Source organism: Mustelus asterias, chromosome 11 (genome assembly GCF_964213995.1).
Source record: "Mustelus asterias chromosome 11, sMusAst1.hap1.1, whole genome shotgun sequence".
NCBI lineage: Eukaryota > Metazoa > Chordata > Chondrichthyes > Carcharhiniformes > Triakidae > Mustelus > Mustelus asterias.
Window position 1 is genome coordinate 13,718,560 of NC_135811.1, and position 12,088 is coordinate 13,730,647.

Here is a 12,088-nt window from a genome sequence, read left to right on the forward strand (position 1 = left end):
GAGGTGAAGTATGTAAGTGGCCAGAGCTGACAGATGGAATTTAGCGCAGGGAGGTGCACCGTGGTACACATGGGAAGGAAACGAATCAGCTTTGAACTTACCTCATGAATAACCAAGAGCGAAGTTGAAAGAGAGATTGATTTATTTAGCACCTTATTGTGCTTCTTGGAAATGTCCCAACGAGCTTGACAGTCCATGAAATACTTTGAAGTGCAAACTGTTGTTGAGTCCCCAAATGCGGCAGCCATTTTGTATGATTTCCCACAAATCTGTGGGAACTGTGACCTCATGAAGAGTATCTGAGACGAGAAATGGTAAAGCCTTAATGTTGTTTCACATTAAAACCACATTAAAGCCAAATTGAGAAATGTAAATTTTAAGACTGATTGCCAGGAAGATTGGTCAATACATGGAATTGATGGCCAGGTAGGCACGGTGGCACAGTGGTTAGCACTGCTGCCTCACAGCACCAGGGTCCCAGGTTCAATTCTGCCCTTGGGTGATTGTGTGGAGGTTGCAAATTTTCCTTGTGTCTGGGTGGGGATTTGATTTAATTTATTATTATCACATATATTGGGATACAATGAAAAGTATTGTTTCTTGGGCACTAAACAGACAAAGTATACCATTCATAGAGAAGGAAAGGAGAAAGTGCAGAAGGTAGTGTTACAGTCATAGCTAGGGCATAGAGAAAGATCAACTTAATGTGAGGTAGGTCCATTCAAAAGTCTCCTTCATTTTGTTGACATTGAGGGAGAGATTATTGTCAGCGCACCAGTTCACCAGATTCTCCATCTCTTTTCCTCCCATAGTCCAAAGATGTGCAAGTTAGGTGGATTGGCCATGCTAGATTGCCCCTTAGTGTTCCAAGATATGAAGGATAGGGGGATTAGCAGGGTAAATATATGGGGTTACAGGGATAGGGCCTGGGTGGGATTATTGTTGGAGAGTCAGTGCAGACTCAATGGGCCAAATGGCCTCCTTCTGCACTGTAGGAATTCTAGGTCAGTAGAGGCAATCACATAAGCTCCTCAGTTAAATATTTGAATGAGGCTGCTTATAGATTAAAAAAGGCAGAAGATGCACTTCCACACATGACCCATTCCCTCTGTTGCTCCAACTCTGGCATCTTATCCATCCCTCCCCACACTCACCCCATCATAGCTAACTGTGCCTTCATCCAGGTAGCACCCAGACTCTTGTTATCCCCTGCCTGAACTCTGCTATCTGTTTCTGCATCCTCTGTTGAACCTTTGGTCACCCCTCATTGCATCCTTAGGCTTGACATTGCTTTTCTTTTCTCTGAGAAGACCCTTGCAACATTTTCTTTATAGTGTTAAAGGCTTTATATGAATGACAATGGTTGTTTGGTTTAATAGGAGTTAGTGGCATAAAGGCCTTTCTCGCAGGACTGGAATTTAATTGGAATCTTGTCATTCCTGAACCAGGATTTAAACACTGGGATAAGAGAGATGAGCTACGAGTTATTTTCTCTGAGGATCACACTTGTTCAGCAGCGTTAAGATAAGGAAAACGTCCCAAACCCACTGCTCAAAATTGCATTGCCTGAGTAGCATTACATATGCCCCTTTGGACTGAGGGTGCATAAAGAATCACAGGGTAGGCTTGACACTTGAACACTAGAACTAGAATTTTCCCGTCCTGCCCGCTGCGGGAATTGTGGCAGGCGGAGGGCGGACTATGCAAAGGTGTGTTGATCTCGGATGGGATTTTCCGGTTTTGGGGCGTGCATGGGTGAAAATACCGCCTATGGAATTCTTTATTGAAGATGTGCACTGATTCACAGCCAGGTCTAAGACTGCCCAACAGGGTCCCACACTGGAAGTAGCTAATTGCCCAGGGGTCACATGACCTGTACTCTTAAAGGGCCTCTCCACACCTCAAAGCTCAACATATAATACATACACATATATCACAAGTAAGTTGTAGGGGTGATGGCTCACAGTCTGGTTTCAAGGGACGACACTTGGCAGAGAAACTGAAAAGAAATGAATGTTACTTGAACTGTTTTATAGTTGGCGCTGCGGTTGAGGGAGAAATTTAAACTGGATACTATGAAAATGCTTAGCTCTCCTTTGTCTCTTGTCATCGAGCTTTGTCAACATCTGCTTAAATATTTCATTTGGAAAGTGGCATCTATGGCACAGTCTGCCATCAGTGGTACTTAAGCGTTGAACTTGAAGTAAACATGGGGAGTGATGAAAGATGGGCCATTAACCCTTTATCATCGTGGGTGGCATGGTGGCACAGTGGATCACACTGCTGCCTCACAGCACCAGGGACCTGGGTTCAATTCCTGGCTTGGGTCACTGTCTGTGTGGAGTTTGCACATTTCCTCCCGAAGCTCCGGTTTCCTCTGGGTGCTCTAGTTTCCTCCCACAGTCCAAAGATGTGCGGGTTAGGTGGATTGGCCATGCTAAATTGTGAAGATAAGTGGCCACTGGGACCTGGATTCCTCTTGAAAGCAGCAGGGACAGCACTTCTTAGGCTCATAGAACCCCCTCAGTGCAGAAGGAAGCCATTCGGCCCATCAAGTCTGCGCTGACAACAATCCCACCTAGTCCTTGTCCCTGTAGCCCCACATATTTACCCCACTAATCCCTCTAACCTACACATCCCGAGACACTAAGGGGCAATTTAGCACGGCCAATGCACCTAACCCGCACATCTTTGGAGTGTGGGAGGAAACTGGAGCACTTGGAGGAAACCCCCACAGACAGGGGGAGAACGTGCAAACTCCACACAGACAGTGACCCGAGACCGGAATTGAACCCAGGTCCCTGGCTCTGAGAGGCAGCAGTGCAAACCATTGTGCCTCTGAGCAGCGCTCCGAAAGCTCCGAAAGTTCAGAACAAGAAGGGGTGGCTCATATACTATACATTATAGTAAGAAGTCTCACAAAACCAGGTTAAAGTCCAACAGGTTTGTTTGGAATCATGCTCCTTCATCAGGTGAGTGGAGGTTAGTTCACAAACACGGTATATCTCGACAAAGACACAATTGAAAGTTAATTACAGATTGGAATGTGAAGAATGGTTGGAATGCGAGTGTTTACAGGTAATCAGTTAGTAGGATTTTGCAAACCCAGGCAGTATGGTGGGGGTTACAAGTGTGTGACATGAACCCAAGATCTCCACATCACTGTTAATATAAGCCTACTTGTGACACTAATAACTAAAATAATGGAGATATACACCCAAATATTTTAAACAGATACCTGACTCCACTCAGAAAACAGAGGAGGGAATTGTGAGAAGAATGTATTAACATGTCACAGTGTCAGCTCAGAGCCAAGGCCATCTGGAAATGTTTCAAGTGCAAATTGCCTGGCTCGCTGGGAGAGCTAATCAGGAACTCACGTACTTACTGCCCCGACTATTAAAACTAACAGAATCATGGCCGCACACCTGGACAACATTCCCAGTGGGCAAGGCAGCTCTATAGAGCCAAATAGAGAAAAATGGGCCTTTGTGGAAGAACCGGGGGGTGGTGCATTACTTTGCGTCCATGGTGTGAAAATGTTAGGCTTGCTGTCTCCCTTGCTGTGTCGACTGGGCTGGTGCTAATTTGAGATCAGTTTTGTGAAGATAAGTGGCCACTGGGACCTGGATTCCTCTTGAAAGCAGCAGGGACAGCACTTCTTAGGCTCATAGAACCCCCTCAGTGCAGAAGGAAGCCATTCGGCCCATCAAGTCTGCGCTGACAACAATCCCACCTAGTCCTTGTCCCTGTAGCCCCACATATTTACCCCACTAATCCCTCTAACCTACACATCCCGAGACACTAAGGGGCAACTTAGCACGGCCAATGCACCTAACCCGCACATCTTTGGAGTGTGGGAGGAAACTGGAGCACTCGGAGGAAACCCCCACAGACAGGGGGAGAACGTGCAAACTCCACACAGACAGTGACCCGAGACCGGAATTGAACCCAGGTCCCTGGCTCTGAGAGGCAGCAGTGCGAACCATTGTGCCTCTGAGCCACCCCTTCTTGTTCTAAGTAAATGGGAGTTCCAGTTCACTTGGCAGGCAAGAGTTCAAACAGCCAACGTGCCTGAAAATATTTCACTTAGGACGCAATGCACAGAAACGAGGACAACATCTCCTACTAGGTCTGGTTTTAATGGCACTCACACTTTACAATGGCTGGGGAGACGTTTAACCTAGGATAGCCAATATGGCCAGGGTGCTTGGGATTAGTGTTAGGGTTTAACCGTGTGAAAAATCGTTATCCTGTGAGTCTTTATCAGTAATCAAGTCTTTACAGATATGAACAGTGTGTATGGAGAGTAAGAGATAATCACAGGTTAAAGAGGTGTGAATTGTCTGAAGCCAGGACAGTTAGTAGGATTTTGCAAACCCAGGCAATATGGTGGAGATTACAAGTCATGTGACATGAACCCAAGATCTACACTGTTAATGTAAGCCTACTTGTGACACTAATAACTAAATTAATCCAAATATTTTCAACAGATATCTGACTCTTTATCCTGATTCAATCCCACTGTTTAGCTGAGGCTGGATGGCAGCCAAGAAGGATGGGATGGAATTTTATAAATGATAATGAAGCTGCAAGACTCATTATCATCTTGCTTTTCAACTTGAAGTCTGGTCGGCCTCATTTCCCAAGCAGCAGGGGACTTCATCAATGTGAAGACTCGATGAGTTTCGGAGATGAGTGGCTTCACACCTACCTCCGAGATCCAGGGGCCTGTCCAAGGAGGACCCGCAATTGGGGTCCTTCTCAACCAATCATCCCCCCACCCCAGGACTCTGCAATCTCACCCCATAAACTTCAAAATCTTCATTGAATGCTCAGATTCCAGATTCATTAATTAGCTCCGATCAATATTATTCATTCTCCACAGCATTTTAATGACCTGGATCATGTCCCTTTATCAATCTTCTTCTCCAAGTGAAGCATGACTCAGTTTCGCAAGTCCCTTTTCTTTACTGTGAGACCAAATCTCAACCCTGACCCTTTTCCAACGCATTAATGTCCTTCCGATGGGAATAGAGCCAAACACAGTGGGCAAAAATCTTACCAAACAATGTCAGAGTGTTTGTTCTGGTGAGAAAAATGGCGAGTTTCTCTCCAGATCTTACCACACTCTGTCATGAAAAAAGGTGGGCGTGTTTCATGCCGTCATGTTGGAGGCCGGGGCCCCATCATGCCGGCAAAGCCCGGTTACACTGAGATCGGGTGCCATGGTTAAAGACAAAAGAATAACCACCCCCCCAACCCCATCATGGAGGTTTCAGTGCCTACCCCTCCACCCCCAATCCCAATTAAAGCCATCATTCACCCCCAGCGGATCAGAGCGGGCATTCACCACCCTCCCCACCCTCAACAATTAATGCTGGCATCCCCAACCCTTCCCTCGAACATCGAACCCCTTTCCCCCCATCTCCCCATCCACCCGGTCAATGCCAGCACCCACTCCCCCACCCATCCCCCGCAAACGCCCATTGCCGGCATCCCTATCTCCCATGTCGACTCTCGATCACCGCCACATATAAATGAAACGCTCCCCGCCACCCATTAGGCTCCCACTGGGGACTGTCCCCTGGCACAGGTTGGCATTGCCAGGTTGACACTGTCACGTTGGCATGGTGACAACCTGTACCAAGAGCCATTGCCAGGGGGCCCCTGACCCTCACTACCACCAGGCAGCTGATCTACCCTCCAAGTGCTGGCAGTCCACTTGAACACCCTTTCTCCCTCACCCCCACCCCCCTCCCCCCCAAATCAATAAGATTTTGCTGATGTTTCCATCAGAGTAAATTTACCGTAGCGTGGATTCAGCTGAACTTAGTTTAACTTCCATTCCTTGTTCACATTGTATTAATGTTATGAACTTTTATAAATAGTTTATTTTGAATGGAATAGGGAAGAGGGTGCGTGGCTAATGAGCGAGACTCAGAGTCAGCCTCCTACTGCTGAAGGAGGAAAATTTGATTTGATTTATTATCGTCACGTGTATTAACATACAGTGAAAAGTATTGTTTCTTGCACGCTATACAGACAAAGCATACTGTTCATAGAGAAGGAAAGGAGCGAGTGCAGAATGTAGTGTTACAGTCATAGCTAGGGTGTAGAGAAAGATCAACTTAATGCCGAGGTCGATCCATTCAAAAGTCTGACAGCAGCAGGGAAGAAGATGTTCTTGAGTCGGTTGGTGCGTGACCTCAGACTTTTTTATCTTTTTCTCGATGAAAGAGAGCGGAAGAGAGAATGTCCTGGATACGTGGGGTCCTTAATTATGCTGGCTGCTTTTCCAAGGGAGTGTGAAGTGTAGACAGAGTCAATGGATGGGAGGCTGGTTTGCGTGATGGATTGGGCTACATTCACGACCTTTTGTAGTTCCTTGCGGTCTTGGGCAGAGCAGGAGCCATACCAAGCTGTGATACAACCAGAAAGAATGCTTTCTATGATGCATCTGTAAAAGTTGGTGAGAGTGGAAGCTGACATGCCAAATTTCCTTCATCTTCTGAGAAAGTAGAGGCGTTGGTGGGCTTTCTTAATTAAAGTGTCGGCATGGGGAGACCAGGACAGGTTGTTGGTGATCTGGACACCTAAAAACTTGAAGCTCTCAACCAATTTGACCAGCTTTTGACCAAAATTGAAGAGAGGATGTTGTTAAATGTGGGAGGGGAGAGGAATATAATTCACCAAATAATTCAACACAGACCCGGAATTGAGAGAAGGACACCCACCCATCCCCCAGTGTGTAGCACAAGTATTGGACAGAATGCCTCACTGGACAATGACGGAGAGGCTGAGGGAAACTATCATCCCAGGTTTCAGGGTTTTGAGTGATTCAGTCTCCTGACTCCGACTGGATGTTTCTCCGGTTTCTTAAAACTCTGGACCTGAGGTCCATTTGTCAGCACATACTTTCCACCCGAGGTCCGAACGCAGCCACAAAACATCAGGTTGCACAGTGTCAGGATCAGGCCTGCCCGTTCCAGACACTGGGGATAACTGGAAGTGGGATGTTAATGCCAAAGCCAAGCCATAGAACCATCGTGAAATTCTGTCCAGCAACCCTCAGTGAGAGATCCTACGTCTGCTTAGCCCTGTTTGCTTCAGTCTATACAAAGACTTCATTTCAAGATATTTCTGCCGATGCAACTAACTCTGCTAAGCTTAAACAATTGGCTGCTAACTTGACTGCATGTAGAATCAGAAGGCCAAAGGTTAGCTAGAAATTGCCTGCATTCCTGAAGGGTACACAATGCAGGCAAACAACAACATAACAGCGGCTGCAAGGCTCGTTTTTCTAAGACGGAGACAGCCTGCGAAAAACACTTCCAACATCGAGATAAGGGTTGAAATATGTTTTGGTTTCAGATGGTGCGTGTGTTCAGTTGTTTCAGGGTCCAGTTCAGTTCAGTGGGTTCAAGTTCAGTACAGGCACTGGCTGGCTTAGAAGTCAGTCTCCAAGTTCGCCTTCTTTTCGCTTCTGCCATGTTAATTTTTTTTACCGTTCTGTTCAATAAAGGAAATGATGTGGAGATGCCGGCGTTGGACTGGGGTAAACACAGTAAGAAGTTTAAAGACTGGATTGGTTGTAAGTATTCGCATTCCAACCATTATTCATGTAAATTGAGTCTGTGTCTTTATAAGTTCTGTTTGTGAACAGAATTCCCACTCACCTGAAGAAGGGGCTTAGAGCCTCGAAAGCTTGTGTGGCTTTTGCTACCAAATAAACCTGTTGGACTTTAACCTGGTGTTGTTAAACTTCTTACAATAAAGGAAAACCATTTTAAAATTCTTCCCAAATGCTGTCCTCTCGTCTGTTCAAATGAATGAATGGACTCAACACTCAAGATTTTTTTTATTCATTCATGGAATATGGGCATCGCTGGCAGGGCCAGCGTTTGTTGCCCATCCCTAGCCGTTTTTGAACTGAGTGGCTTACTTGACCATTTCAAGAGCATTTAAGAATTGAATTGAATTGATTTATTATTGTTGTGTATATTGGGATACAGTGAAAAGTATTGTTTCTTGCGCGCTATTCAGACAAAACATACTGTTCATAGAGTACATAAGGGATAAGGAAAGGAGAGGGTGCAGAATGTAGTGTTACAGTGACTGATAGGGTGAAGAGAAAGATCAACTTAATATATGACAGGACTATTCAAAAGTCTGATGGCAGCAGGGCAGAAGCTGTTCTTGAGTATGTTGGTATTTGTTTTCAGACTTCTGTATCTTTTTCCCAATGGAAGAAGGTGGAAGGGAGTATGTCCGGGGTGCATGGGGTCCTTGATTATGCTGGCTGTTTCCCCTAGGCAGTGGGAACTGTAGACGGAGTCAATGGATGGGAGATTGGTTTGCGTGAAGGACGGGGCTTCGTTCACAACCCTTTGTAGTTTCTTGCGATGTTGGTCAGAGCAGAGTCAACCCCATTGCTGTGGGGCTGGAGTCACATGTAGGCCAGACCAGGTAGGGACGGCAGATTTCCTTCCCTAAAGGACATTAATGAACCAGATGGGTTTTTACCACAATCGACAATGGTTTTATGATCATTAGACTTCCCAGATTGTTTTATTGAATTCAAATTTCACCATCTGCCATGGTGGGATTTGAACCCAGGTCCCCAGAGCATTTCCCTGGGTCACTTGATTACTGGTCCTACCTGTAGCCAGCTTCCTCCCACTCCCACTGGGTCCATAATTTTAAAATTCCATCCCTACACCTTCTAAAAACATTTCCATCCATCTGAGCAGAGGAGTCTTTGCCTCAACATTTCATCTGATGGACAGAACCTGCAACAGTGCAGCACTCCCTCAATTACAGCACTATAGTGGCAGCCTAGACGTGGTGCTCTAAGCTGCTGCTGTGGGTCTTAAACCAACCTGCACTCCAAATGCTGCCCGCACGGCAGAGAAAACGCCTGCTTTCATGAACTGACCTGGGGATGTGTGTACAAAGCTTTGTACCCCAGTGCATGTTAGCCAGGAGATTGATGGGGATAAGTTTCAAGTTTTATTTTATTAGCGTCTCAAGTAGGCTTACATTAACACTGCAGTGAAGTTACTGTGAAAATCCCCGAGTTGCCACACTCCAGCGTCTGTTTGGGCACACTGAGGAAGAATTTAGCATGGTCAATCCACCTAACCAGCACATCTGGGGCGGCACGGTGGCACAGTGGTTAGCACTGCTGCCTCATAGTGCCAGGGACCCTCGGTTCGATTCCCGGCTTGGGTCACTGTCTGTGTGGAGTTTGCACATTCTCCCCATGTCTGCATGGGTTTCCTCCGGGTGCTCCAGTTTCCTCCCACGGTGTGAAAGACGTGCTGGTTAGGGTGCATTGGCCATGCAAAATTCTCCCTCAGTGTACCCGAACAGGCACCAGAGTGTGACGACCAGGGGATTTTCACATTCATTTCATTGCAGTGTTAATGTAAGCCTACTTGTGACTCATAAATAAATTTTACTTTATCTTTCGGACTGTGGGAGGAAACCGGAGCATCCGGAGGAAACCCATGCAGACACGGGGAGAACGTGCAGACTTTGCACAGACAGTGACCCAAGCCGGGAATCGAACCTGGGTCCCGGGGGTTTTAAGGCAGCAGTGCTACCACAGTGCCACTGTGATGCTGCAGAAAGTGTGTGCGGGCTCTTCCAGAAGCACAGTATTATGATTGGCAGCTCTGAATGTGTCTCCAAACATTGTTATCATCAGGGGAATTGGCCGGTAGGGCTGCGAATGTTGAATGTCTGTCTGTAACGTTATGTTCTGTCTTCTCCACATTTGAAATCACTCTGACAGTTTGAATGGGTGGTTTCTGAAGAAATCTGTCTTTCCCTCAAATGAGTTGGTAATGGAATTCTGATTAGAGTACCACAGGGATGATTTTTGATTCCATTCAGTACTGGACAAAGTGCTTGAGATGGCTGCTGTAAGAGGACAGACTAGAAATCATGGTTCTGCCTCATTGCCATTCCACCCACAAGCAAATCGCACATTTGCAGCATTTTGCCAACAGGAATGTAACTGAAAGTTGGGGGTGAGGTGGTGGTGGCAGGGGGGCTGCATCATGCATAGTGGAGAGGGTCACAGTGGCAGCATATCAATCTAAGTTAGAAGCCATTAACAATCATTTACAAACCTCTGGCCTCTTTAAGGATCCCTGCAAAGTATTGAAAGAGCGATTTGATTTGATTTATTATTGTCACACGTATTAACAGTGAAAAATATTGTTTCTTGTGCGCTATGCAGACAAAGCATACCGTTCATAGAGAAGGAAACAAGAGAGTGCAGAATGTAGTGTTGCAGTCATAGCTAGGGTGTAGAGAAAGATCAACTTAATGTGAGGTAGGTCCATTCAAAAGTCTGATGGCAGCAGGGAAGAAAGAAGCTGTTCTTGAGTCAGTTGGCACGTGACCTCACACTTTTGTATCTTTTCCCTGACAGAAGAAGGTGGGAGAGAGAATGTCCGGGATGTGTGGGGTCCTTAATTACGTTGGCTGCTTTTCCCGAGGCAGCAGGAGGTGTAGAAGAATCAATGGATGGGAGGCTGGTTTGCGTGATGGATTGGGTTCCATTCTCGACCTTTTGTAGTTTCTTGCGATCTTGGGCAGAGCAGGAGCCATACCAAGCTGTGATACAACCAGAAAGAATTTTTTCTTGGAATGAGCCCAGCACATGTTCCGCCCACTGGTACCTCAGATTTGCACCAAGGGTTGAGTTGATGTTATGGGGCTACATTATGTTCCCACCAGCAAGCTCTCAGAGCTCCCATTTTAAGCCCCCCCCCCCCACCAAGATGGTGGTGAGCACGAGGTGACTGGGACTGGAATAGAACCATAGAATCCCTATAGGGCAGAAGGAGGCCATTTGGCCCATTGATGTTGCCTGGTATGGAGGGTCTTAGCTATGAGGAGAGATTGGGTAGACTGGGGTTGTTCTCCTTGGAAAGACGGAGAATGAGGGGAGATCTAATAGAGGTGTATAAGATTATGAAGGGTATAGATAGGGTGAACAGTGGGAAGCTTTTTCCCAGGTCGGAGGTGACGATCACGAGGGGTCACGGGCTCAAGCTGAGAGGGGCGAAGTATAACTCAGATATCAGAGGGACGTTTTTTACACAGAGGGTGGTGGGGGCCTGGAATGCGCTGCCAAGTAGGGTGGTGGAGGCAGGCACGCTGACATCGTTTAAGACTTACCTGGATAGTCACATGAGCAGCCTGGGAATGGAGGGATACAAACGATTGGTCTAGTTGGACCAAGGAGCGGCACAGGCTTGGAGGGCCGAAGGGCCTGTTTCCTGTGCTGTACTGTTCTTTGTTCTTTGAGTCTGCACTGATCATCTGAAAGAGCACACTACCCAGTCCAACTTCCCCATCCTATCTCCGTAACATTGCATGTTTACCATGGCTAATTCACCTAACATGCACATCTTGGGGCACCACCACCTCCCCCCCCCCCTCCCCCCCCCAGTCAAAATTGATAGCGGTACAAGGCTCAGATAAGTAGTCTCACCAGGTGATCACCTGATGAAGGAGCAGTGTTCCGAAAGCTCGTGCTACCAAATAAACCTGTTGGACTTTAACCTGGTGTTGTGAGACTACTTACTGTGCCTACCCCAGTCCAATGCCAGCAACTCCACATCAAGGCTCAGATAAGCACACGCATGGCTTGCTGGTGCGAAAACCTCCATCCAGATTGTTACCTCTGCAGAATTGATCATTCACAGAGCGCACAGCAAGTTTCCAAATGAAGCCTTTTGCAAATTTGCCTAGAACTGCGTCTTGTTTATCTCACCCTAAAAGAGTGGAGATGGCACCAGTGTTCTGTTTGTCTCATGCATGCAGAAGCCTATCACCATGTTCAAAGTGTCCAACCCAAGCATCTGAGAAATCCACACTAATAAACGATCTTTTTGGCCCGTACAAAGGCCACTCCATCCTCATTGTGACAAATATCCAGATTACACTCGGCTGCAGTCAAGGATTGGCCATCCCCAATTGTGAGCAAGTGTTATGTTGGAGCTGAACCAAATAAAGCCAGCGTAGAACAATAGGTAGCTCCCCTCTGCTTACCCAGGTACGGCTGTCC